The sequence below is a fragment of the Sesamum indicum genome, linkage group LG1 (assembly GCF_000512975.1).
Source record: "Sesamum indicum cultivar Zhongzhi No. 13 linkage group LG1, S_indicum_v1.0, whole genome shotgun sequence".
NCBI lineage: Eukaryota > Viridiplantae > Streptophyta > Magnoliopsida > Lamiales > Pedaliaceae > Sesamum > Sesamum indicum.
Genome location: NC_026145.1, coordinates 11,767,534 through 11,774,633, shown reverse-complemented (window position 1 = coordinate 11,774,633; position 7,100 = coordinate 11,767,534).

The window sequence follows — 7,100 nt, the reverse complement described above, 5'->3', positions numbered from 1 at the left end:
TTTTTATGCATGCTTTTCTCCCAAAAAACACAAAATAAGAAAAAAAAATGAACTTCCTATGTTATTCAATTTTTTTTTTGAGAAAAATTAATTAATTAATTAAATATAATTTGTAATAAAGTATTTTTTATATAGGTAAAGGAATATATTTTGTGTATTTCACCATTAATTAAGACTACACAAATAGAAATAGAATGGTATTTAATTTAAAAAGACCGTGAAAACATAGTTGCAATAGATTCATAAGACATGGCTTATTCGTTGGTAGGTAGGTGGGATCAATGGGTAGAAAATTTTCTCTGTGGGGGCATAATTTTCTTGAAAATATAAAAATGGACTATTACATTTCATGTAAATTGGGAGAAAAAATTACTGTAAAAGTAATCTTTTAAATATAAAAGAAAAATAATTTCCATAAAGATAAATTAATAACTATATTCACGTGATTTAATTATATCCATAATTTTACAATTCAAATGAATAAAATCCAATTATATGTTCATTTCAGGATTTTTTCCCCAACTTATTTATTATATTTTATTGCTTCCCTTAAAGAGGAACGGATATATTTTTGTTTAGCTTTCGTATTCGGTTTTAAATGGAAAAATATGTGTCTTTAATGTTGCATAGATTTTCATGTGAAAATGAAAATATATTTAAATTAGTTAATAAGTTTGTATTTTATATAAGACTGCTGTGTCGAAAATATATTTTTAATGAAAATACATATAAATAAAAATATTTTTACTTTAGAAATGATTTCAAAAATTGATTGAAAATAAAAACATAAACAAACCCTTGATAAATAAATAATGCATGATGAAGTCAGCCTGTTAAATCATCAAGACTAATTCTTTCTAATAATGATAAATTAGAGTAGCTAATTAATTATAAAAGGAGATGGTATTATTATTATCATTAATTTTTTGGGTTAGGTGGGGTTAATTATTTTTTTAATTATATAAGTACATGAGTTATAATCAAGTGTACTAAATTTAATACTTTTGATAATAAAGTGGTCCGACCACACGTGTTTTGTTTATTATTATCGACCATCGACAATCATAATACATTGTAATTAATTATTTGTAACTTGTCGAAACCAATACTTCATAAGAGAATAATTCGGGAGAAATTAATTCATAATATACTTCTATTTTAAAATATTATCTAATTAAATTACATAGTTGCGTAATTGATTATTAATGTTCTCAAACTAAATATTATCATATATATGTAGATAAACATCTTTTGTTTCTTTCTCTTTATTTTTGTTCATGTTTAAATCTATTATACGTATTAAAATCCTAACATTAGCTTAGCTTATGATTTTTTATTGAATCATCGTGGTTATAGTATGAAAATGAGGTTTTAATTAATTCATAGAGTCTTAATAAGAGAATTCCTAAATTTAATAATAAAAAAAGGAAAAAAGGCCACATTAGAGATAAAAATAAATTAAAGAAAAAGAAATGGGTAAAGATTCGTTCATCTTCAGCACAAAAGCGCTTGATCAATGAGCTATTACGCACTCTTTCAAGAGTGGTTGTTTCCAGGCAAATTTACTGGTTATCTTTCACCCCTACCTCCTTTATCACTGAGCAATCGTTTAGGGGTCTTAGTTGGTGATCCGAACTGTTTTCCTCTCAATGATGAAGCTTATCCCCTATCGTCTCACTGGCGGACCTCGACTCTGTTATTTTGAGGTCATATATAGTATTCAAAATTTGCCTCGATTTGGTACCCCTCTAGCAACTCACACTAAAACAGTATTTTACCCCTAGATGTTCAGTCCACCTTAACAATAGAAAAAAAGATTGACCAAATTCTATTGAGTCTGACTCATAGTGATCATTTGTTGAAGAATAGCTCTGATTATCAAATAATTGAACAACTGGGAGCAATTTATGAACGTACTTTTTCTTTATTTAGTACTTACGATCCTTAGTTAACATTCACGACAAGTATCTATTGAATTATGAGTTCAATATATCTTATTTAGCAAAAAAATGATAATTCCTTGCTCGTTATCGAACAATCACATAGTCACAAAATTCCTGGGGGACTAAATTATTACAGTCAGAAATGAATGATTAATTAGAGATTTCTGATTTCTTCAAAACTCTACTTACAATCTAGAAGCTATTTCACTTAAAACAAAATAAAATAAAAGAAGATGATTAATTATCTAACACCACTTTCTATGCTAAAAGATGTGCAGTCATTGTCAAAATTAAGCATGGTTTTGACTTTCTTAAACAACAATCATGTCTAAGATTAAATAAATAATTCGTTGGAGATTGAAATTTAACCTAATAATATATTTAAGTACTTGGAACCGTGGATTTATTTTTTATAAAAAAAATGTATTTTAAATTTTGTAATACTTTATAGACGTGCAATATAAATAACTAATATGTGACCATTTATTGTAATTTTGTGAGAAAATGAAATCAAATTTTATATGTGTGCAATATGAATAATTAATATATATATATATATAATTTCATTGGAAGAGAAGCTATGTGATAGATGCATTGTATGATCAATCATGAGTGAATTCACACTTCTTTTAAAGGAATCATCACTTAGAGAAAAAGATGGATGTTGTTCTTATCTACATGTGGCTAATGGCTATAGCAATACTAATACATTCTTTTTTTATTTCAAGTGTTGGACTTTTGACTACTTTCATCATAACCCTCAAATTTGTAAGAATTCGTACACATGTTTTTAAGAAGTTGTCAATTATTTTGGCTTGTAATATATGTTTTTTCTCTCTTCTATATTGATAAAAACAAATACTTCATCTATATGTAATTATGATTCTTGCAAAATATATATATATATATATATAATTAAAATAACACCTTTTTTTTCAATTTTTTCTACAAAATTATGTTGAAATTATGGTACCATCTCGACTTCTCGGTCCTATTTAATCATTTTTCTAGTTCCATGGGACAAATATGTCCTCTCAACAGTTATTTATGGATAAATCCCATCAATAACAAAATATTAGTAAGTAAAAAAATATATATATATATTATTATAAATATATAAGAAAATAATGTGCATACATGCAACACTTTTTCACATCTTTAAAGGACAGTGAGTGATGGAATTGGAGTGGCAATCAGTAAACCAAAGAAATAAATCATGAAAAAGGGAATGAAAGCAAACAACTTTTGGTTGATACAAACACACACACATACACACAGAGGTAGAGAAAAGTGAAGGTTGAGCATTTTAGCAAAGAGGGTCCAGATTCCTCCAACACAAAGAAAGTGGTACAGATCAAATGGAGGGTCCTACCCATTTAGCAAAGTGCAGGAGGGGAACATATATCTCTTTCTATGCAGTTCAAAATATATATATAGGGCTATGATTTGTTCTTCTTGGTGGGGAGATACACAGACTAGACTTTGGTTTTTGGATATTGATATTGTTGAAAACACGTGGAATAACTCCATTCTACAAATGGAAAAGCAGCCCCCCTTCTTGTTACCAACAACAATATTGCAATCTTCCTTCCTTCATCTCCCTTCCCTTACCCACCCAACTTGTGACATTTTCATTGTGTGTGGTATGTGAGAACATTAACATATTTCATTTACAGTTAGAGCCTCTCATACTCCACCTTGTCGTGGATTTTGTGGTAACATTTAACTGAAAATACCCTTTATGTCCAAATTGTTTTTTCTATTTCATGTCATATATCTACGCCACATGAACACATATAATTACATCATTAATTTTATCTAATGAATGATTTTATACACGTGACGTATATACATAAAATGAAAAAGAAGATACATAACAAAAATTATAATAGAAAATCCGATCTTATTAACTGTTTGTGTACCGAGTCCATGCTAATATTAGCTCTAAGTACTTGGAGGCTCCTGGACTTGCTGGCCTATGAGGCCCACGAGCTTTTGACTGTTGATATTGGTCCTACACACATACACTACAAATCTCTATGCCCGTATTTTTCAGGATGATCGTCCGGTTAGTCCTCTTCAATCAGTATCCGCCTGATTGTCTGTTGAGTGAATAACAACAAGTGTTAGTTCAAGTGAGTAATCATTTCATGCGGAGGATCTTCACTACGGAGGAGTGTGAAAAGAGGGTTGAAGTACTACGGATATTCAGTAAATTGTACTCGTCCGAGCCAGTGGATAAGGTGAACCAGTTCAATAAACTTTAGTCATTTTTAGAATTGTACTCGTCGGAACTGAATATGTCATGTCTTATTATTATTTATTTATTGTAGTCAACTATACATACAATCATGTTTGCAATTAGAAGAGGAAAGGATAGAATTTGGCATGGAAAAAACAAGTTTAATTAATAGGGTATGATGATTGAATGAATTTAGCAAAGGGGAGTTGGTAGGGTTGCTTGTGCCCAATATAGGATAGATTGATATTTCCCTAGTGTGACAATGCCTAGCTACCCACTAAAGGATTCTTCTTTTATGAAATTGACATGCATTATTATTAACATCTCTTGAAGCTATGATTGAATATAAGGCTAAAACTTATAAGTTTGTACACTCTGAAAAAGTTAAAAAGTTGATCATGCACATAAAGCTACGGACCGGGTCCTGACCCGTCTCTTTGTGGTTCGTGTGGATCTGTTCGAGTTTTGGGTGAAGTAAAACTCGGGGCTATTTCATGTTCAAACTTAATTTGAAGGGCATTTGTTTAAATTATTTAAAAAAATCATAAACTTATCTGAAATTCACGATTTAAACATCCTTTTATTATCATAGTCTCTCTACCTTTTAATTATTGAAAAACTATTATAAATGCCAATTTCTTTTCTGATAAAAAAAATTAATAGTTGCGATAAATTTTATGCACCACATTCGATTTTTCATATTTAGTTCTGAAGAATTCAAAAGATATAAGCGGTTAAAGTAAAATAAAAAGGGAATCACAATTAACAAGAGAAATTATCAAGTATCATAACCTATTACATAACACAATATTCCATCCATACCATCATCATGTATAAATAATTTGATAAGACCAGCGACTTTAGTCTTTGTGTAGTGCGGTATGTCTAATTTCCCATAATAAAACTATTTCACACCCATCCAAAATTACTTAGCCCCAAAGTCGCACCATCTACAACGCACGACTATTCATTCCTACCTCTCAAGTTGTTCTTTCGATTTGACACCCATATCACGAGTTGCCTCCCCTTCCTACCCCACATATTTCAGCAATTTACCGTCGTCAGATTAATATCCAGTGGCCGAGATTCGATCAGCAACTTATCACTGGGACTGTGAAGTACAGGATGCAATGGTTGACGTGACGCCGAGATTCCCAGTGTCGTGGCTCAAGCCGGCGAGTAAGCGCGTAGAACCACTCATTGCCAAGTCAACTTTTGTTTCATTTTTAAAAAAGTTTTTCTATTTTTTTTAAAAAAATAAGTAAAAAAAGTGAACAAAGTATTGAAGATAACCATGTTTATTTAATTTTGAGCATATATATTTTTAAATTTTCTTAGCAAATAAATAAGAGGGGGTTAGTTGCAATTTAACACCCTACAATTTTTGAATAAAATCCTAGTATTTGAACAATAGTGCAAAAAACCCCCTTAGACAGGGAAGCAGTGTGCGTTATTTTTCAAATATCAGAGAAATTTTCATATCTTCTTTTTTCATAAGATCGTAAATAGTATTTATCTAAAATAAAAGGGTATTTGGGTAAATTTATAAATTTTTTTAAAGGCATTCTATGAAATTTTTAAGAGGTTATAAGGTACTAAAGTAAACGTGTAAAATTATTTTTAAAAAAAATATTTTTTAGATAAATGAGATGTTACTCCTTTAAAAACTAAAGAGTTTCAAAAATACATTTAGAATATCAACAAATTGCTTCAACTTGATTATATTAATTATAAAATTATCATTATCAGCACATAATAAAATTTACAAATCGTTTCGTCAAATACTTTACTAGTTTTTTTTAAAAGATAAAATATATTTTCTTCAAAATGTTTTAATTCGAATAAATTTTCAGATAAATTGGGTCGTACTCGTTATGAGTTTCATAATTTTAAATTTATTATTTGTATTTCAAAGTAACAACTTTTGACAGACATATTATTTGTTTAAAATAATGAACACTAACAATAGTCAATCACTACTATTTTTAAATATAATAATCAATATATATAAATTTTATTTTCTATACTATTATAAAGAGAAAAGAGTTTTTATATTCAAAATTGCAGTTTTGATACCACTACACCAAATTATTATAATTTTAAAAATATTCTTAAACTTCCTAACTCATGTCGAATTAACTATTAGATCAAGAGCTTTTAGAAAATTAATTACATATACTCAAAAATTAAATTTACTCCTATTTTATTTAAGTTTATTATTGATTAAAATTAAAATAATATATTAATATTTATTTTGTATGTATATATAATCATCATTATATATATTCATAATTAATTAAAAATTTATCGAACAATTTTTAAATACAAAATTGTAATACATAATAAATTATAATATAAAAAAATTATTAAAAACTATTCACGCAGATGACAATGTGACATCATATCTCGTCTCGAACTATAACTAATGTGGTCGGAGGGCTGAAGCGCAAGACCGAAACTCCGAACCACACCCCACCCACCCGGGCCCACGCGCAGGTTATGGTTCACTGCGGCGGGCCCACTGCATGGAAGAATAATACTGGAACGTACTGGCAACCTGGGGTGGCAATCTTAGCTGCAGCCGTCAAGCCGAGTTCATATGCGCCGGGCCTCGCCTAGCCGTGCTAGAAGTCCTTGATTATTGTTAAGGATAATTACACTCCCCCTCTTAATTTTAGTGTAATTACACATAAATTTTTTATAATTTAAAAAATTACACCTGAAATTTGCTTCTGTCTAAAAACTGAGTCACTCCATTAGTTAAAATTTATTGAATATGTTGATATTACTAAAAAAATTAAAAAAAACTATATTAACCCTTAATTAAATTTATTATTGATTTAATACAGGTTATATATATCTTTTTGTGATCAAATTATCCTCATGCGCGTTTTTTTTAGTAATATCGATAAATT